The sequence below is a fragment of the Pelobates fuscus genome, chromosome 3, assembly GCF_036172605.1.
Source record: "Pelobates fuscus isolate aPelFus1 chromosome 3, aPelFus1.pri, whole genome shotgun sequence".
In the NCBI taxonomy this organism is placed as follows: domain Eukaryota; kingdom Metazoa; phylum Chordata; class Amphibia; order Anura; family Pelobatidae; genus Pelobates; species Pelobates fuscus.
In genome coordinates this window covers 211,104,612-211,127,607 of record NC_086319.1, presented here as the reverse complement: position 1 = coordinate 211,127,607, position 22,996 = coordinate 211,104,612, and positions in this window count along the sequence as shown.

The window sequence follows — 22,996 nt, the reverse complement described above, 5'->3', positions numbered from 1 at the left end:
GAAAAAGAGGTAAGTTTAACCCCTTCCACTCCATCCAGCCCGGCAGGAGGGGGACCCTGAGGTTGGGGGCACTCTCAGGGCACTATAATGCCAGGAAAACCAGTATGTTTTCCTGGCACTATAGTGGTCCTTTAATAGATATGATTAAATGGCGAAGATGATCTACACAGTGAGAAGACGCCAGCGTCCATAGGAAAGCATTATAAATGCTTTCCTATGAGACTGGCTGAATGCGCGCGCGGCTCCTGCCACGCATGCGCATTCAGCCGAGGAGGCGGAGAGGAGGCAGAGAGGAGGCGGAGTGGGGGCACCCTCAGGGCACTATAATGCCAGGAAAACCAGTATGTTTTCCTGGCACTACAGGGAGTGCAGAATTATTAGGCAAGTTGTATTTTTGAGGATTAATTTTATTATTGAACAACAACCATGTTCTCAATGAACCCAAAAAACTCATTAATATCAAAGCTGAATATTTTTGGAAGTAGTTTTTAGTTTGATTTTAGTTATAGCTATTTTAGGGGGATATCTGTGTGTGCAGGTGACTATTACTGTGCATAATTATTAGGCAACTTAACAAAAAACAAATATATACCCATTTCAATTATTTATTTTTACCAGTGAAACCAATATAACATCTCAACATTCACAAATATACATTTCTGACATTCAAAAACTTAACAAAAACAAATCAGTGACCAATATAGCCACCTTTCTTTGCAAGGACACTCAAAAGCCTGCCATCCATGGATTCTGTCAGTGTTTTGATCTATTCACCATCAACATTGTGTGAGCAGCAACCACAACCACCCAGACACTGTTCAGAGAGGTGTACTGTTTTCCCTCCTTGTAAATCTCACATTTGATGATGGACCACAGGTTCTCAATGGGGTTCAGATCAGGTGAACAAGGAGGCCATGTCATTAGATTTTCTTCTTTTATACCCTTTCTTGCCAGCCACGCTGTGGAGTACTTGGACGCGTGTGATGGAGCATTGTCCTGCATGAAAATCATGTTTTTCTTGAAGGATGCAGACTTCTTCCTGTACCACTGCTTGAAGAAGGTGTCTTCCAGAAACTGGCAGTAGGACTGGGAGTTGAGCTTGACTCCATCCTCAACCTGAAAAGGCCCCACAAGCTCATCTTTGATGATACCAGCCCAAACCAGTACTCCACCTCCACCTTGCTGGCAGCTGAGTCGGACTGGAGCTCTCTGCCCTTTACCAATCCATCCATCTGGCCCATCAAGACTCACTCTCATTTCATCAGTCCATAAAACCTTCGAAAAATCAGTCTTGAGATATTTCTTGTCCCAGTCTTGACGTTTCAGCTTGTGTGTCTTGTTCAGTGGTGGTCGTCTTTCAGCCTTTCTTACCTTGGCCATGTCTCTGAGTATTGCACACCTTGTGCTTTTGGGCACTCCAGTGATGTTGCAGCTCTGAAATATGGCCAAACTGGTGGCAAGTGGCATCTTGGCAGCTGCACGCTTGACTTTTCTCAGTTCATGGGCAGTTATTTTGCGCCTTGGTTTCTCCACACGCTTCTTGCGACCCTGTTGACTATTTTGAATGAAACGCTTGATTGTTCGATGATCACGCTTCAGAAGCTTTGCAATTTTAAGAGTGCTGCATCCCTCTGCAAGATATCTCACTATTTTTGACTTTTCTGAGCCTGTCAAGTCCTTCTTTTGACCCATTTTGCCAAAGGAAAGGAAGTTGCCTAATAATTATGCACACCTGATATAGGGTGTTGATGTCATTAGACCACACCCCTTCTCATTACAGAGATGCACATCACCTAATATGCTTAATTGGTAGTAGGCTTTCGAGCCTATACAGCTTGGAGTAAGACAACATGCATAAAGAGGATGATGTGGTCAAAATACTCATTTACCTAATAATTCTGCACTCCCTGTATAGTGGCCCTTTAATAGATATGATTAAATGGCGAAGATCATCTACAATTTCATTGTGAATTTCATCTTCAAGTTCAATTTTTGATCCTTCAAGAAAATCCTTCAGTGATAGCAAAGAGTTCAAATTATTTTGCTCAACAGATGAGGTCCAAAACTGCAGCTTACGAGACAGTGAAAATATTTTATCTTGCATTAAAAATTTGTGTTTTCCATGGAGGGATAAACATATGTCATTTAATTTTGTGAATATGTCTGCAAGATGTGCTACTTTGGATAAACACAGAGTGTTTGCATATTTCCAGGATCATAAATTTGGATTATCTGATCGATTAACCAACAACTCTTGACACAATTCTAACAAGGACTTTACCTCGTGATAGCCAACGGACTTCTGAATGCAAAAGCAGAGCAGAGTGGTGACTACCCATATCTTCACATATAATTTTAAATAGTCGTGACTGTAAGTGTTGACATTTTATAAAATTAATAATCTGTACCGACTCGTCTAGCACAGTTTTAAGTGAGATTGAAATATTTTTAGTGCATGTCTGTGAGGAACACAGTGAGAACTGGTGCTGTTTATTACTAGTTGTCTCATAAAAATTACTGGTAGGGTATGTAACTGCCTCCTGCTATAACTACCTTTGATTACCTTACTACCTAAGAGTCGCAGCCCAGATCCACGATATGTGCACAATAGACCAGATGATACTACCTAGCTCACCAATCTAACAATCCTAGAGAGTATTCTGGCTTATACCTCTAGCCATTATGTCTGTGTATCTTTTTACCTAGGCTCACATGCCATCATATTTTTTCATATATATTCCTTAACTTTTATAAAACCAGTGCAGTTTATAATGACATGATACCTGCCTCTTACACTTATATGATTGTATACAAAGTTATTTATTGTGTGTCACTGCATTCATTTGTACTCACTTGCACTACAAAAATATAGAATTGAAAAAAAAGTCAATGTCTTTATTTTGTACTCTGTGTGGTTTTGCTCAAAATGACAACGTAATTTAGCAGGTGCTAATGAACTGTTTGGCAATATTTTCTTGCAAAGTACGCATTGTGCTTCAGGACAATCTTCATTTCTGGCACTTGTGAATCCAAATGACAAATAGCTATTATCATATTTTATTTTATTTGTTTGAGAAGAAGATTGGCTAGCATGGTGTGCTTTTCCTTTCTCGGTTTCTATAAGTGCCGAACAGGTAGAAGTAGTAATCCCTTTTCTCTAAAGAGTTCCCTGCTTTAACCAGCTTTCCAGATTCATGGTTGTTTATTGGTAAAAACAGGATTTTTGGGTTAGACTTGGAGCAAAAAGATTTGAACACTTTAAAAAATACAGTTAACAGTTTTTTGCCCCTCACAGAGTCTTCCAATGCCCCTGACAGAGCCTTTTAATATCCCTTACAGAGCCTTTTAATGTCCCTAGCAGAGAATTTCAGTGCCCCTCACAGAGCCTTTTAATATCCCTTACAGAGCCTTTTAATGTCCCTAGCAGAGAATTTCAGTGCCCCTCACAGAGCCTTTTAATATCCCTTACAGAGCCTTTTAATGTCCCTAGTAGTGTTGTCGCGAACCCGGAATTTTCGGTTCGCGAACGGCGAACGCGAACTTCCGCAAATGTTCGCGAACCGGCGAACCGCGCGAACCGCCATTGACTTCAATGGGCAGGCGAATTTTAAAAACAACAGGGACTCTTTCTGGCCACAATAGTGATGGAAAAGTTGTTTCAAGGGGACTAACATCTGGACTGTGGCATGCCAGAGGGGGATCCATGGCAAAACTCCCATGGAAAATTGCACAGTTGATGCAGAGTTCCCGGTGAATAATGAGGAGACTAACTATGATGACGTTATTTGCGTTGAAAGTAATGATGCCAGAGATCTTTTGAAACCATATGGAAGGAACGAATTGGTTAAAAGAAAGGCAAGAGACCACCTGCATATAGACAAGAATACGCATAAGAGAAAGAAGAGAACAGGTGAAAAAGAGAAGCTGCAGACTGCCTATCTGCAAATAGTTGAGTTATGTCCTGAAGATGTCCGTGTTACCACAGTGCAGACTCTGTTTGATACACTACTGAGGAGAGTCAGAGAAACCCCAGATCTTCACGTATTGGATGAGTCGGTGCGTGGAGTTGCAGAGAACGTAGAACAAGAAATATTTAAACTTTTCCGGTGTACTGACAGCAGATATACATAGGGTCATTTGGCAGATATGGATTGACACCTGTCCTCAAAACCCCTGATACACACTGACACAGAGCAGAATAGAGACTGTTCCCTGTCCACAGAGACCATGATACATACTGACACAGAGCAGAATAGGGACTGTTACCCCTACATAGGGTCACTTGGCAGATATGGATTGACAAATCCCTGACAAACAGCTACCACATGCAAGGAAGGCAGCAGGGGCGCAAATGACCCACTCCCGACGCAGGAAGGTAGTGACGACAAATAACAATACAGGACTCTTTAGAGGCCCTGTAATTGTAATCAGTCCACTTGAAATCCTTTAACTTTGATCAATTGGAGGGAAGTCTGGTGCAGAGCCACTGACCCATGCGCAGGGCCAGCCTTAGGCCTTTGGGCGCCCTGTGCAAGAAATCTTCCCGATGCGGGAAGGTAGTGACGACAAATAACAATACAGGACTCTTTAGAGGCCCTGTAATTGTAATCAGTCCACTTGAAATCCTTTAACTTTGATCAATTGGAGGGAAGTCTGGTGCAGAGCCACTGACCCATGCGCAGGGCCAGCCTTAGGCCTTTGGGCGCCCTGTGCAAGAAATCTTCCCGACGCGGGAAGGTAGTGACGACAAATAACAATACAGGACTCTTTAGAGGCCCTGTAATTGTAATCAGTCCACTTGAAATCCTTTAACTTTGATCAATTGGAGGGAAGTCTGGTGGAGAGCCACTGACCCATGCGCAGGGCCAGCCTTAGGCCTTTGGGCGCCCTGTGCAAGAAATCTTCCCGACGCGGGAAGGTAGTGACGACAAATAACAATACAGGACTCTTTAGAGGCCCTGTAATTGTAATCAGTCCACTTGCACCAGTGGGGCTAAAAATTAGGCATGTACACATGCCTGAAAAATTTGGTATTGTTGCAGCCGCTGCTGTAGCAGCGGCCAGAAAAATTGATGTTTGTTTCACAGGCAGAAAGTGCCCTAAAACATGGCGGCTTGAACCCTAGTTGGTGGCGGATAAGTCACGCAAGTCAAACGTCATTCAGAGCTAAAATACAGCAGTGGACCATTTTTAGCCCAAGGCAGCTCATCTCATCAGGCCTTTTTTAAGCGAATGTATCGCCCAGTGTCAGTCCCTTCGGGATCCATCCCTCATTCATCTTAATAAAGGTGAGGTAATCTAGACTTTTTTGACCTAGGCGACTTCTCTTCTCAGTGACAATACCTCCTGCTGCACTGAAGGTCCTTTCTGACAGGACACTTGAAGCGGGGCAGGCCAGAAGTTCTATCGCAAATTGGGATAGCTCAGGCCACAGGTCAAGCCTGCACACCCAGTAGTCAAGGGGTTCATCGCTTCTCAGAGTGTCGATATCTGCAGTTAAGGCGAGGTAGTCTGTTACCTGTCGGTCGAGTCGCTCTCTGAGGGTGGATCCCGAAGGGCTGTGGCGATGCATAGGACTTAAAAAGGTCCGCATGTCCTCCATCAACAACACGTCTTTAAAGCGTCCTGTCCTTGCCGGCGTGGTCGTGGGAGGAGGAGGAGGAGGATGACTTCCACCTCTCCCCCTGTTAGATTCCCGTTGTGCTGTGACATCACCCTTATATGCTGTGTAAAGCATACTTTTTAATTTATTTTGCAAATGCTGCATCCTTTCCGACTTGTTGTAATTCGGTAACATTTCTGCCACTTTCTGCTTATACCGGGGGTCTAGTAGCGTGGACACCCAGTACAGGTCGTTCTCCTTCAGCCTTTTTATACGAGGGTCCCTCAACAGGCAGGACAGCATGAAAGACCCCATTTGCACAAGGTTGGACGCCGAGCTACTCATTTCCCGTTCCTCCTCCTCACTGATGTCATTGAAGGTATGTTCTTCCCCCCAGCCACGTACAACACCACGGGTACCAGATAGGTGACAACGAGCACCCTGGGATGCCTGTTGTGTTTGGTCTTGCTCCTCCTCCTCCTCCTCAAAGCTACAATCCTCCTCTGACTCCTCTTCCTCACAATCCTCTTCCAGCGTTGCCGCAGGTCCAGCAAGCGATGCTGATAAGGCTGTTTCTGGTGGTGATGGTGACCACAACTCTTCCTCTTCCTCTTCACGCTCATCTACAGCCTGATCCAGCACTCTTCGCAGGGCACGCTCCATGAAGAAAACAAATGGTATGATGTCGCTGATGGTGCCTTCGTTGCGACTGACTAGGTTTGTCACCTCCTCAAAAGGACGCATGAGCCTACAGGCATTGCGCATGAGCGTCCAGTAACGTGGCAAAAAAATTTCCCAGCTCCCCAGAGGCTGTCCTAGCACCCCGGTCATACAAATATTCATTAACAGCTTTTTCTTGTTGGAGCAGGCGGTCGAACATTAGGAGTGTTGAATTCCAACGTGTAGGGCTGTCGCAAATCAAGCGCCTCACTGGCATGTTGTTTCACCGCTGGATATCGGCAAAGTGAGCCATGGCCGTGTAGGAATGCCTGAAATGGCCACACACCTTCCTGGCCTGCTTCAGGACGTCCTGTAAGCCTGTGTACTTATGCACAAAGCGTTGTACGATCAGATTACACACATGTGCCATGCACGGCACATGTGTCAACTTGCCCAACTTCAATGCCGCTATCAAATTTTTTCCGTTGTCACACACCACTTTGCCGATATCCAGTTGCTGCGGAGTCAGCCACTTTTCCACCTGTGCGTTCAGGGCGGACAGGAGTGCTTGTCCGGTGTGACTCTCTGCTTTCAAGCAAGTCAAACCCAAGACGGCGTGACACTGCCGTATCCGGGATGTGGAATAGTACCTGGGGAGCTGGGGGGGTGCCGTTGATGTGGAGCAAGAAGCAGCGGCACAAGAGGACTCAGCCGAGGAGGTTATGGAAGAGGATGGAGTAGGAGGAGTAGAGGCGGTGGCAGCAGGACTGCCTGCAATTCGTGGCAGTGTCACCAACTCCTCTGCAATGCCACGCATTCCTTGCTTGTCAGCCGTCAGCAGGTTTACCCAATGTGCAGTGTAGGTGATATACCTGCCCTGACCATGCTTTGCAGACCAGGTATCAGTGGTCAGATGGACCCTTGCCCCAACACTGTGTGCCAGACATGCCATGACTTCCTTTTGCACAATCGAGTACAAGTTGGGGATTGCCTTTTGTGAAAAGAAATTCCGTCCGGGTACCTTCCACTGCGGTGTCCCAATAGCTACAAATTTTTTGAACACCTCAGACTCAACCAGATTGTATGGTAAAAGCTGGCGGGCTAATAGTTCGGACAAGCCAGCTGTCAGACGCTGGGCAAGGGGGTGACTTGGTGACATTGGCTTCTTACGCTCAAACATGTCCTTGACAGAAACACATGACTGTGGGCAGATGAGCGGGAACTGCTCAAGGCGGGAGATGGAGTGGCGAATGGTTGAGAGGGGGCAAGAAGGACAGCAGTGGTTGACGTGGCTGAAGATGCTGGACCAGGAGGAGGATGGCGGCTTAGAGTAGGCGTGCTGCTTGTACTCATGTGTTGATCCCATAGGCGTTTGTGATGTGAGATCATGTGCCTACGCAAAGCAGTTGTACCTAGGTGGGTGTTGGACCTCCCACGACTCAGTTTCCTTTGGCACAGGTTGCAAATGGCATCGCTGTTGTCCAAGGCAGACACACACAAAAAATGCCACACTGCTGAGCTCTGCAATGACGGCATTCTGGTGGTGGACACAGCATGCGTTGATTGGCGTGCTGTCGGGCTGACCCCGGGTGCCGATGCATGCTGTCTGACTGTGCCACTAGCTCCTAGCGACGACCCCCCCCTGCTTCCAACTGGTCTCCTCCTCCTCTCTGTCTCCCCATCTGAACTTTCACCCTGTTCTTCTTCTCTTCTAGCGGGCACCCACGTGACATCCATGGACGCATCGTCATCATCAACCGCTTCGCTTGTATCTGACAACTCAGAAAAGGAAGCAGCAGCGGGTACAACATCATCATCACACCGTACCTCCATGTGTTTAATGCTGCCTGCCTGAGACATATCCCTGTTATCTACATCCTCTAGCAATAATGGTTGCGCATCACTCATTTCTTCAAACGGGTGTGTGAATAACTCCTCTGACATACCAAGTAAAGCGGCTGTGGTGCTAGTTTTGGTGGTGGCGGCAGGCGGGTGAGTGCTATCTTGAGAGGTGCCTGAAGCTAAGCTGGAGGAGGATGGTGCGTCAAGGTTCCGAGCGGAGGCTGTACAAGATTGGGTGTCCTGTGTTAGCCAGTCAACTAAGTCCTCAGAACTTTTCAAGTTCAGGGTACGTGGCTTCTGAAAACTGGGCATTATTCTAGGGCAAAAGGGAATCACAGCACCACGACCACGACGGCCCCTGCGGGGTGGCCTGCCTCTGCCTGTCAATTTTTTGGGATTTGTGGTACTATGCGTGCAAGCTACTGTGAGACCAGATATGATTGGCAATGTGCACTGGAACAGTTCTGCAGAGCACACACTGTAGGCCTGAGACACCTGCTTGAAGACAAGTAACTGCTATTCAATCTATAACAGTGAAAAACAAATTTTGTTTTTAAAAGCACGCTATAGAGACACCAGATATGATTGGCAATGTGCACTGGAACAGTTCTGCAGAGCACACACTGTAGGCCTGAGACACCCGCTTGAAGACAAGTAACTGCTATTCAATCTATAACAGTGAAAAACAAATTTTGGTTGTAAAAGCACGCTATAAAGACACAAGATATGAGTGGCAACTGTCAAAGCACGCTGGCACAGGTCTGCAGAGCACACGCTGAAGTAGGCCTGACACCAAGATGCTTGCAGACAACTAACTGATCTTCTATTACAGTGAAAAAAAAATATTTATTTTAAATCGAAAGCTTAACCAATTGTTAAAACAGATATGAGTGGTGGCACTGGGCAAATAGGCACAGTATCCAATGTGAACCTCACACAGAAGCTGGCAGGCAGGCAACTGCTCTTCTATTACAGTGGAAACAAAATTTTGGTTGTAAAAGCACACTATAGAGACACCAGATATGATTGGCAACTGTCAAAGCACGCTGGCACAGGTCTGCAGAGCACACGCTGAAGTAGGCCTGAAACACAGACGCTTGCAGACAACTAACTGCTCTTCTATTACAGTGAAAAAAAAATATTTATTTTAAATCGAAAGCTTAACCAATTGTTAAAACAGATATGAGTGGTGGCACTGGGCAAATAGGCACAGTATCCAATGTGAACCTCACACAGAAGCTGGCAGGCAGGCAACTGCTCTTCTATTACAGTGAAAAAAAAAATATTTATTTTAAATGTAAAGCTTAACCTATTGTTAAAACAGATATGAGTGGTGGCACTGGGCAAATAGGCACAGTATCCAATGTGAACCTCACACAGAAGCTGGCAGGCAGGCAACTGCTCTTCTATTACAGTGAAAAAAAATATTTATTTTAAATGTAAAGCTTAACCTATTGTTAAAACAGATATGAGTGGTGGCACTGGGCAAATAGGCACAGTATCCAATGTGAACCTCACACAGAAGCTGGCAGGCAGGCACCTGCAATTACATTACACAGGAAAAAAAAAAAAAAAAAAAGCAGCCTGATGTTATAGCCCTAAAAAGGGCTTTTTGGGGTGCTGTCCTTAGAGCAGAGATCAGATGAGTCCTTCAGGATTGTAGTGGACACTGAATACCCTAGCCTAGCTATCAATTTCCCTATGTAATCAGCAGCAGCTAAACTTTCCCTCCTCTCACTAAGCATGCATCTTCCGAATGAATCGAAAATGGATGCTGGGAGGGAGGTTGGAGGGTGTGGAAGGGAGGGAGTGCTGCTGATTGGCTGTAATGTGTCTGCTGACCGAGAGGCACAGGGTCAAAGTTTGGCCAATGATGACGAATAGGGGGCGGATCGAACTGCGCATGTGTCCGCCGAACACGCTAATTTCGCTGGGAACTGTTCGCCGGCGGACAGTTCGGTACATCACTAGTCCCTAGCAGAGAATTTCAGTGCCCCTCACAGAGCCTTTTATTATCCCTTACAGAGCCTTTTAATGTCCCTAGCAGATAATTTCAATGCCCATGACAGAGCCTTTTAATATCCCTTACAGAGCCTTTTAATGTCCCTAGCAGAGTATTTCAATGCCCCTCAGAGAGTCTTTCAATGCCCCTCTGTCTTTCAATGCCCCTGATAGAGACTTTCAATGTCCCTACCTAACAAAGCTTTCTATAACAATAACAGAGCTTTAACTATCTATCTTTAACTATCACTCCTCTACTACAAGTGATAGAAAATGGCTGACAGCAGAGCTGGCTAGCTGACTGCTGAGCGGGCTGGCTGATGGCTGGGCGGGCTCTCACATGGATGAGCTAAGTGGCTGGCTGATGGCAGGGTGGGCGCTAAGGCCAGCTCTGACGGCAAGGCATGCTAATGGCAAGGCGAGCTGATGGCAGGGGGAGCTTAAGATCACGCTTCGCAATCTCTGCTTTTTCTCACCTTCCGGGAACAACAGGTAGCGGCAGCCATCTTGGAAGTGGCGAAATACAAAATAATATAAATGTATGTATCTAAATATATTATTTAAACATTATATATGTCTATATATATATATATATATATTTATATAACATCAGAATTGTCATCTGGATCTATGACTTATAATAACTAATCTAATGTGCATTGAAATAAAATGTTATTCTTTTACTGTCATATTTTAAATATTGTTGCTTGTCACTAGGCAACAGTATCTCAGAAATGATTTACTGTGAGCACAGCATGTGTGCTTCTTCCTTGGTAATGCATTTCCTATGTATAATCTAATGTTACATTGTATGCTGTTTTGTTCATACATTATTAATTAGAAGATGCAAAATATGCTGTAACATTGTTTTTGTTTTTTATTGCTGTAGTCTAAAAATAAATATTATATAACAATGAATGAATAAACCTCCCTGTATAATAAAATCTAATTTTGTAGAGCTGAATGAGAGGGATGCTTTATGACCTATTTAATCTTGGGATACCTTGGTAAAAGCCCCCGCAGTGTGCTGGCAAAATATACAAAAGGCTTCCTGACAAAAGGAGCCTACGAATTATTGCAGATCCTTACGCTGCCAAATGTTTTAATCCACACATCCAGCAATCGTTATAATATAACATTAATGCCTTTTTACAGTAACGTGGCTTAGACAAAATTGTCTGCAGTAATTAAATTTAAGCCTGATAAAAATAAAGCATCTGCACTGAAATCCTTCGTCTCGACCAGACTAATGAAAAAGACATAAAAAGCAGGTACTGAGGAAATCTAATAGTGCTCTGTGTAGCCCACCCTTCTACCAAGCAGCTGTGGGTTTTACAAAGACCTTCCACAATCTCCTTATTAAGGCAAAGAAACAGCTGACCACCGTATTGCTAAATGCCAACATTTGGTCAGTTGTTTACTTCCAAGAAGGAAATCTCAGAATCACAGGAAGCTGCAGTTGACAGTCATCACAAAACAACAAAAAGAGAGAGGGGGTTTGACGGAAAAGGGAATTGCCAGCTGAGACAATTCCTTCCTCTCATATCACAAGGCAGAACGTAAAGGGTTAAGGTTGAATTTATCAGCATCCTGTGCTTTGCCGTTGTCAAGGTAACATCTAAAGATGAACCTTAAATCTATAAAAGCACATTAGAACATCTGTCACTGGTTTTAATGTAAAGAACCAGACATGATGACAATAGTGCCATCTGCTGGTAGGTTATATGTACTTCACTTGACCCAGATTTTTCTGAGGGAAAGCACCACCACCACCACCACCACCACCATAAAGGTGCTAATTCACTAAAACCAGGGATAGTAAGAAATAAACAAGAACATTTTAGGCAAAAATAGCTGAACTGGTAAATTCTCCATATTGTTTTTATGTGCTTACATTGTAATATATGCTGAAGAAAATACTTTCACCCTTTCACACAACTCTGCTCTTCATACAAAATAAGTTGTAAAACCCAACTTGAAGTGATTTAAACTTTTGCCACAAAATAAAAAAACTTCATAACTCCCAAATGAGTCAGAATCAATTATTTAATTGGATCATCAAACTGTTATGCCGTGTTAACTACTATTACTATTTTATTTTCCTTTATTTTTTTTTTAAAGCAGCATCGATTGCTGTAGTACTTAAATATTTGTGAGACTATCATTGTTCGCTAAGTGGTGAACTGGGGTGGACTTAAAAACATAATTGCTATTTTTGAAATTCTACAACTGCCATTTAGTATCTTATTTAATGTGCTACAAACATAGCTACTTGTGCTATATTGTGTTTTGTACTCACCACAATTTACCTTTACATAAACATGAGTGAGGGGGTTTATGCCTCTAATATGAGCTAACAAAGAGTCAGACTTGTACATGTGATTTGAGAGATGTGTATTTCTGTATCAAGCAACAAAACCAGACTAGTTGAAATATTTTGATTAAAATGGCTCCACAGTATTTACATAGCCTAAAGTGTAGTCATATCCATTAAGGATTCATATTGCAACATGGCTGCTGTTAATGTTAGAAAACTATTAACTCCTTCATTGCCTTCAGCATGCCTTAGGGATTTGTGACCATGTAGGTGTCAGGAAATATTTAATGGTGTTAAGTACTGTTGGTGGAAATAGGATGTTGCTGGGATGACAAGAGGGGAGATTTACTTCACTGGACAAAGGAAAACATCAGCAGATGTTCTTCATCAATTACCAGACAGGCAGGAAATCTTTTGCTTTGTGCATAGCACGTAACAAACTTCAGAGCTATGGAAATATCTGTTGTAAGAGCTTTGTTTATATCAGTGTCCTGACACTCTCTTATTCTACATGTTTACCAGTTGTATTCTCTTAGTTTTAAACAGACTGGCTGGCATGCCATGATACATATATACAGTAATAAGGATTGAACACAGATTCCAGAGTCTTTTAATAATTCCCCTGTAACATGCATTCTGGGTTTCTGCTGGTACCATAGTTTACAGATGTGAAACCTTCAGTTCTCCAGATGTAATGGAAAATGACTCCCACAGCGCTCAGTGAGTTGGCAGAGGCTCCTTGTTCTAACCATAATTATATTACAGCATTGGAGCCATAGGGTTTATTCAAAGACATGCTGCTGGTGATTCAACCTACTGCCAAGCAATCAAAAAAGCATATTAACACAGATAAAACAGAGATTTTGTATATACACTGTTGAAGGATAAATGTATCCTTCATGTGTACACTTAACTTTAGAATTTTTGAAATTTATAATATAGATATATAACGATGGCATAAAACGTATTTAAGGCTATATGGCATTTGTTATCTTGCAATATTTCAGACGGGTGTGCAATATATGAACAAAAGCAGAAATATAATTTATAGCATGGTAAGTGTAGCAAAAATATACACAAATACCCAGGTGATAAGTAAACAAATTGATACCATAAATGGGAATGCAACAATCTAAAAAAAATACGACCAGAATGTACAGTAAGTAGAGTTGCACCAAGCATCTGTACAGTAAAAAACAAACAAAAAATAATCAAACCTTATAGTTCAGTATACATAGAACACTTTAGTTTATCTATTATTACATGTATGGATGTGTGCTATTGTGTGCCTGTGGATGGGGTGGGGGGGGGGGGGGGGGGGAAGAGAGAAGGGGGGCAGAGAAAGAAACTACTGGCTCTAAGAATGGAATGTGCCCCTTTAGGAATGCAGTACTGCTTTAACAGTGAAAAAGACAAATCTCTGATTACTACAGAGAATTATGGGAGTACTGACTGATTAAAATCAGATGTTGCAGTTGAGATGACATGCTTCTCCAAACATTAATTCTTGGCTGAAATAACCAGCATAGCTGACATGCTCCAGACTCATTTCTCAATCTATAAATGTATGGAAACAATAAAAACTGTCTATTTTCTTACAGTTTCTTTCTTCTTTTACCTTTTTTCTTCTAAACTTCTTTAAATGTGGAATAACTATGTAATTTCAAACTCCAGTCTGTTTTAACTCTGGATTCTTTGTCTCCACAGAGAATGCTGTGCTAATGAATGCAGTCAGTGACCAGCTTCCCTAAGGACCTGACCAGGAGACCTTTAACACTCAAGTGTTGGGAAAGAAGGCTGGAAAAAACAACACGTGGCATTTCCCAAAGAAAACATTTTTTCACGAGATTCATTCCTTAAAGATATCCTGGCTTGAGCTGAAATGTTTAACTCATACAATTGCAACATCCATCAACTGGCTTTTTTTTTTTTTTTAAATACATGTCCTTAGTTCATGCAGAAAATATTTTAAAATATAAATACTAACTATTTCGATAACTTCAACATGCACATTCAAACTGTTATGGGCATTATTAAATATTACAAGTTACAATCAAGAGCCACTGTTATTTTTATTTACTAAGCAGTCTTTTATGATGAAAGGAAAGGCTGGGTTCTGAAGAATCAGTACACCACTAATTTCAGTATTTCCCTTTGAAGTGCAAAATTTGGCTAAAATATCTTAATATTCCTTAGAATTGCAAATGGAACCATTTCGGTATGTGTCCACAAGGTGTGTGCCAGGGGTGCCCAGGCACACTCTTATACAGGGGTTATCTGTCCACATTGTCCCCCATTTAAGTTTCTTACTTCCCATGTGTGCTTATTTTAAATAGCTCACAACTTAGTTGAAGATCATCATTTATCTTTGTAAATTATTTTTATCATTTTTTTTTGTGTTGAATGTAATAGTGTTTAGTCTTGCCATTTGAGAAGCTGCTATAATAAAACTACAGATTGTTTGCACTATTAGAAATACAAAAAAACTTGAAATACCTCTCAATTTACATGTCTTGTGAGAGTCAAATGTTAATAAGAAGAACTGAACAAGTATGTGACGAACTGAACCTCGTCACGGGTACTTGGAGGGGCCTGCTGGCCAGTGTTTTGCCAAAAGACTACAGGCCAAGTCAATGACTACAAAGACCCATATTTTATTCCCCCTGGATTCCCTGGTTCAGCACTTTCCCTAGAACTGAATGCTAGCTCCCTGGCGGCCTTTCGAATGGACCAAAACCGCGAATAGACTTCAGGGGGACTTAGCCGTGAATGCCCTGGAACTATTTTTGGCATTAAGACTCTGCGGTTCCTGGTCGGACCCCCGTTTCGCGGTTCCCGGTCGGTCGCCAGCGGCACTTATCTGCGATTCTATGGAACCGTTTTGGGCATGGGATCGTGCGGTCGGCAAAAACTATGACTTTCCGGAAATTCCTGAACCCCTGAACTGATATGGGTGATTTTTGGATATGGTGGTCACCCAGATCAGGGTTATCAGGGGATGTAACTTGTGGGGATTTTATGTGTTTAAAGGTATTTTGGGAGTTTTCTAAAAATGTGTGTTTTTTGTGTTTGGAGATAATTGAGTTTAGTATAGTGCTTGACTCAATTATCTCCTAAGTAAAGGGGAAGGCTTATTGTATATGAGACTGTCATGAATTGTAACACTGGTATTATTGGTCTGTGATTTTGTAACGAAGTACCCCACAAGGTCCATGTGGGAGTGCCCTTTGCATGGGGATTGTATTCCGACACTGCACTACTATTGCATCTTTCCGGTTGGAACCAGGACTCAGAGACGCAAAGAAATTAATTGCAGGTGGACCATGTAGTAGCACCAAAGCAGTTGGCTAAATGGCGACCCATGGTGGTCCCTTTGAGTTCAAATAACTGACAGCAAGAATGCACTTCCTACTACTTTGATTCCCCTGAAGAAGTCTGTGCACAGGGACAAAATTCATAGGGCGTGAGGACATTAATTGACATTTTTTGACAATGTTTCAATATAGTTTTTTCATCAGCATTTCTGTTTTATTGGAGTCCTGGAACAATTTACCTAGAGTGGAGAACTACGGTGTAATGTGATTTTGAAGTGCCAGTGATCTACTTAACTTCTAATAGAGAAGGTCCAGCTTATAGATTTAATTTTTGCCAGCAACCTACTCCCAGGGCTGGTGCAAGGATTTTTGATGCCCCCCCCCCCCCCCCTGTGACATCACAATGCCCCACCCATATAATCTGCCATATGAACTAATGCCAGTGCTGCACACAGTGTGTGTTTACATTAAAAAACCTGCAGGGACAGGCTATAGACACCAGAACCACTACATTAAGCTGCAGTGGTTCTGGGGACTATAGTGTCCCTTTAATATGAGGTAAATTAGAGATTAGTGCCACAAATAATATACTAGATTGCCTACTTACAACCAGATGAGGATGATGATGGGCTCTGGCTGCAGTCTGGCTCCACTGGTCTGGTGTAGAACAGGCTCTCTGGCGGCTGTTTGTAACTGTGGTCACAAAAGTTGATGTTCTGGGGGAACGTGAAGCAGCTCCATTTTTTTGGGCTCCTTGCAAAGCTCAAGGTCTGGGCCCCCAGGGCCACATGGTGAGTATGCCCATAAGGACAACTCATAAGTCCACCTACATGTTCAACCCATGGGTTTACTCACAGGGAGTGGAGTGTGTAGGGGATGTGTTACGTGTTAGTGTGTAGAGATAGGGATACCAGTTTGTGTAGGTGATGCAGTGTGTGTGTGGGGGGGGTGGGGAGGGGGTTGTGTGTGGGGGTGTGTGTGTGGGGCTGTGGGTGTGTGTGTGTGTGTGTAGTGGATGCAGTGTGTTTTTGTGTAAGGGATAGAAATCAGTATGTGTTTGTGTGTAAGGGATGTGTTGTATGTTTCTGGTTGTGTTTAAGGGATCCATTGTGTGAATCTGTGTAGGGATGCAAGGTGTGTTTCTATGTATGTAAGGGATGCAGTGTGTGTGTTTGTAAGGGGTGCATTGAGTGTGTGTGTGTGTGTGTGTGTGTGTAAGAGATGCATTGTGTTTCTGTGTGTGTGTGTGTGTTTCTGTGTATGTGTGCAAGGGATGCATTGTTTTTGTGTATATGATGGATGCATCGTATGTTTCTCTGTGTGTAAGGGAAGCGTGGTGTGTTTCTGTGTGTGCAGGAATGCATTGTGTGTTTCTGTGTATGTGTAGAGAAGCATTGTGTGTGTAGTGTGAAAGAGAGAGTTTGTGGGGTAGGATAGGGGCCTTACCAGCCCCTTCATGCTTCTCTTTCCCCCCTTCCTCAGCCTCTCTACCATCTTGCCCCTTACTGCTCTCCCCTCCTGTCCCTTAGAGCTCTTCCCTGCCCCACTGTCCCTTAGTGATCTCCCCTGTCCCTCATTAATCTCCCCACCCCCTTTCCTCCCCTGCCGTCCCTTAGAGCTGTCTCCTAGTGCTCTCTCCTACCTCCCCCATCCCTTGGTGCTCCCTCACCCCTTAGTGCTCTCTCGTACCCCCTCCCATAGAGCTCTAACGTGTCGCCCCCCCCCCTTTCTCTGCCCTCCTAGTTGTCTCTCCTCTGTCTCTTTCCTTGGAATACAATCTTTGTCCATTGGAGTCTTCCTCAGGACCAGATCATATAGAGGCAACAAGGAGGCATGGTGTTGGTACAGGGTCTCCCTGTTTCTGGGAACCTGGGACCTTATGGGACGTGGAGCAGGCTTTTATCAGTGGTCTTGCACTGTGAGTCCATTGCAGTCGTGAAGAAATCCCAAGTGTCAAGGACTCTTCACCTGCAACATCTGGTGAGCCCATTTTTGATCCGTCCAGACAACAGGTTGATAGTTGCTCGGACCATGATGAAGTCTGTGGCATATGTCCGAGACTTTAAAGGAAAATAACACCTCGCAGTCCACCTTGAAGGACTGGAAGGACGTGTGGCTACCAACAAATCTCTCAGGCATGATAACGAATGGCTCAGAATAAGTAGGCTCTGGGGCTGGGCATACTGTGCCTTTAAGGATCAGAACTTCACGCTGCAGCTCCAAAACAGTCTGGGGCAGGCTGGATACTTGCTGAGCAGCTTACACTTCTCTGCGGACTCCATGATGGTTAGTTCTTTATGTCACGGCTTACTTTAGTTGGAGTCTGTAGTGCAGATATGTTCGATCACCCTTGCAGATAAACACGGTCCAAGGTGACCAGGTAAGAAGCCATCTGGACTGTGAATCAGTGCACGAGGGCTTTGCAGGAAAGGTGCTCCAATATGCAGTACAGACAAGGTCACAAGCAGAAGGATAGTCAGGGGTAAGGCAAAGTCAGAGGAAGCTAGAGGTCAGGGTATACAGAGAGTGGAGCCAAGATCAGAAGCCAGGGTTCAATCTGGAGACCAAGTTCAGGAGACAAGAAAACAGGAACTACACACGATCTGGATACACAATAACAGGAACCAATAACAAGAACCAGAGTCAATGAACTGACCAAGTTCCCATGGTGATGCAGTGCTTAGAAACCCGGTTGATGAGCGATCTGCCTCAGGTGAAGCACAGGTAATAGCCACAGAAGAAGTCCAGCCCCCAGGGATGCAGACATAGCCAGACATAGCCAGGTATAACAAGGATAGAATTACTCAAAATAACAGTATCTGCTCTGGCTTAGAGGCAGTCTGGCACCTGTGGGGCGACAACGCCTGGCAGTCTGGATTTCACGGTGAGAACCATGACAGTGTAAGACTAGTTAGGTTACTGCTACGGCGTTAGGTTAGGTTACTGCTTCGTTTTTAACTCAGAACAACAGTAGGCTTTGAAATTGAGCCCACTAGGGACAGAGATGGCAGACTGGCAGAAAGATTATTAACTTAGAACAGAAAAACTTGCAGCAGCCTTTGGACAGAAACATTGGGACAGCAGTGGTGCAGCAACACAAGCAGATAGTCAGGCAATCACTTTTATTAGGGTGAAGCACTGCTAAGCACTGCTAAGCACTACTAAAGATGGAGGGGAGAGCTCTATCCAATTATGTAGTATACTACTGTCAATTATATGGATTAGTTTTGTAACGAATCTGTCACCATTCCAAGCATTGCCTATAGTAAGGAGGTTTTAAAGGTCTTACCTATTATTGTGTTAGATAGTTTGCTAACTGTTTCCCGAATGCCCCAATTGCTGCACATCCTCCAAAGAAGTGTTGAAGGTCTGATCCATCTGTCCCACATTTCAGACAGTTGGCTAAATCTCCAAGTTTTAGGGAGAATTGTTTTTGAGGGGAATAATAAGCATCATGTACAATTTTCAAGTGCATTTCTTCATAGTTCGTTGTTGGGAGTTGTTTAAGCACCTAGACTGTTATAGCAATGAGTGTTTTGTGAGTCAATGAAGAGAAATGTGTTGTCCACTGTGAGAGGCCTAATCATATGGTTATGTAGTCTACGTGTGGTCTAATATGTGAGTAGAGGGAGTTGATTGAGTAGGATTATGGAGTTTGTTGTGTGAGTGGGTAATCTATATGTTGAACCCAATCTTAATTTTTTAGAAGCAGAAGTATCGTACCTATCAAGCTGGGGGTTCATAAGTAAGCGCAAAGGGGAACATCAAAATCAGGACATTTGTGTTTGATTTGTTTGCATCCAAAAACATATGTTAGTGTGACCTACTTTCTCCCAAGAGGAATATGGGTGTTGAGCCTCTCCATCCTGGAAGCATGGGTTGCTTGAGTTAGGGTATACATTTGGCCATTTAAGTTGTTTCAGGTGTTCTATCCCTCGAAGAGGCTGGCTATCGGGCACACAGAGTATGTGGGGTTTACACGTGGGTTCAGCTGGAGCTTCCTGCGGGTCACTACTTGGTGTTGGGAGCTGCGGCACCGCGTCCACGTGTCACAGGGATGCCAGCCATCTGTCCTCGTGGTCGAACACATCAGAGTCCTCGACCTGCAGTGAGGGGGAACTGACGCAGCTGTGGATGGAGATGCGGCGGGGGGCACCCAGAAAAGCATGGTTGTGACAATACCTTTCAAAATATGGCATTCATGTTCGGGAAAGGTTCTTGCAGGATCTGAGAGGTAAAGCAAAAGTTTGTCGTCAAAATCTGTGAGTTTAATAGCTTGAGGGCACAGCTGTATTCCCTATACGTTATCCGGAGTATAGATAAATCTAATGAGTGGGTCTAAAGCTAAGTTAAAGAGTGGGTGATAATAGGCATGCCTGCTACACCTCCCTCAGGATCATGAGATGTTCTGAATCTAGACCGTTGGTATTTATTTTTGTAAATTGTTGATGTATAAGGCTTTTATAAGATTACAAAATATGATATTTTGCAATTCTGAAGAGATGGGGCCAGGATACTTGATCAAAGGCCCTTTGAGTGTTATTGAAACTTTTGTTGTATATGGTTGCTGTGGCTATCTCCATTTTGATTCCTTGAGTAGATTGCCTGCCTCTTGTGAATCCCAATTGTTTTTGGGTGTAAAATGAAGGACAAAAACTGTTGTAGTCTCCTGGCTAATATCTTTTTTTGTATACTTTATTTAGTTTTTCTTTTTTGCAATTACACAGAGAAATAACGACAAGTATTACAAAGATCAGGCATTAACAAATAATGCACTATTTCTACAGTTTATAGAAATAAAAAAGAAAGAAGCCTGGAAGAAATTATTAATTTTTAGAGACGAGTGCTTTATAACAATTAACAAATACAAACAATATAAAAAAAAAGGGGGCAGGCAGAGTTCACAGAGTCTAATATCTGGTAGCTATTATTCTTAATAAAAAATAATAAGTTAAAAAAATCTAATTTTGGTCATCTGCACTTGGGCAGGGGTGGCCATTGTTTGAGATTGCAGATCCAGTTGTCTATCTTACTTTTTTTTTTGCGAAATGGGAGGTTATTCGAGTATAGTACTTCTCCATAGTTAATTGCATTATAATTTGTTTTTTGGCATGTGCCCAAGGGATATCTTGAGTATATTTCCAGAAACAGGCTATTAGTACTTTACCAGCAATGAAACAATGAATGATTAGACATTGGTCTAATTTTCTTAATTTGGGCCAGTCGAGATGGAGTAAAGCCACTTTCAGAGTTTTAGGGAGATTTTTAATGCCCATATATTCCAAAAAAGCAAAGAACCAAATCGACATACTCTGGATCTCTTTACAGCGCCACCAATTATGGTCGTAGGCAACCGCCATTTGATTGCATCTCCAGCAGATCTCAGAGTATGTGGGGTAAATCTTGTGCAACCTTTCTAGAACGTAATATCCCCTGTTAGATAAATTATAAAATGTTTCTATATAGTTTTAACAATGTATAGTTTTCTTAACATGGTAAAAAACATCTATCTTTATCTATTTTACATCCCAGATCCTTCTCTCATTTAGATATTGCTAATAGAGGGGACATTTAACATATTATATCTATTGCTTTGGAGATGGACCTTTTAATGCACTCGTAATTCAGCAATTTAGATAAAAGAAAGCTAGTGACAGAAGAGGATCTCATCACATCAGTATTCAGGAAGTTTTTGAGTCTTAAAAAAGTAAATAATTCTTGGCTCAGTAGGGAAAATTCTGCTTGTAATTGTAATTGTATATTGTTCCCTAGTATCAACTGTTTGATATAGCCTATGCCTGCCTTTGTCCAAAATGTAATACTAAAATCCTCTATATGTTGTTCCAGTATAACTAAACTAAGATAGGACAGGAATGTTTTATAAATTTTCATAGATCTTTTAAGGCATTCCCACTCGCATGTTAGATTATTAACTACTAAACTGTCATTGCAAGTGATCCTCTGCTTCTCAATCTGCCACCAGTAGTGAAGTCCTGAAAGGTTCGCCAGCGTATAGTTCCCGGCGAACATAGCTTGTTTGTGTTCGCCACGGACGGCGAACATATGCGATGTTCGGTCCGCCCCCTATTCGTCATCATTGAGTAAACTTTGACCCTGTACCTCACAGTCAGCAGACACATTCCAGCCAATCAGCAGCAGACCCTCCCTCCCAGACCCTCCCACCTCCTAGACAGCATACAATTTAGATTAATTCTGAAGCTGCATTATTTTTTTTATTTTTTTTTTTAGACAGAAGTGTGTTATATTTGAGCATGCTAGACTGAACGTGCATATATCATGGCTAGTTGCACTGAGGGTATGAGTATATAGCAGTACATTGTTGTGAAAGATGGCTGTCATGTTTAGGGTGTAGCTTGCACGTTATCAACTGTGTATTTATATCAGCAGCTCCACCACTAGTTATAAATCAAGTGTGAGTCTCCTCATGAGATGAGACTAGTGAATAACATATCACATGAACGGTTAAGGTAAAGGCATGTAAGGAACTGCGACAATAAACTCTTTAGGAGGTGAAATAATGACATGTTTAAACGCTTGCTACTTTACGATTAGTTAATTTGCAGAGAGCAGTTCATGTGATTAAAGGCATGGTGTGGAGGATCGGCTATAGTGGGACATGCTTGGCAGGCTGCTGTTTACTGCTTGTGCTCACCCGATCCCTTCTGGGTGCCAGGTGTAGACCCTGGGAGTACCTGATACCTGGAACAACAAAGGCAAGTCTCTGGCTGAGTGCTGGGTTTGCTGCTTGAGGTGGTGGAAGCTTGTTTTGTCGGGTGGTCGGATCTGTCCCGGTGGTGCTTCACGTCCGGTGCGGGATTGTGGTGGCTTAAGGTGGAGGTGAGTGCTTGACGTGGGGCAGGCTCTGCATTTCTGTTTGTGCCTCTGGTCCCGTCTTCGACGCCTTTTGCGTTGGTGGATTTTAATGGGGACTGCTTCGCTTAGCTGTGGTGGAGCTTGTTAGGGCTGTGGTGGAGCTTGTTGGGGCTTCCTGCTTGTTATTTGCTTCCAAAATTGATTAAAGAGTCTGTCCAGCTTAGACTCAATATCCTGCCATGCTTTGCTGGTACCAGGAGGACACGCGGCTGCCGCCATATTGGGAGAGTCGCAGATGAGTATGTCAGCCTGGGCGGCTGTTCTCTGTGCGTCCATTAGCTCCAGACAGCCTCTCAGGGGTGGACCGGGATAACCCCCACCGGTCCGAGGGGGGGTAACGGAGCTCCTGCCGGGAAGTAGCTGCTC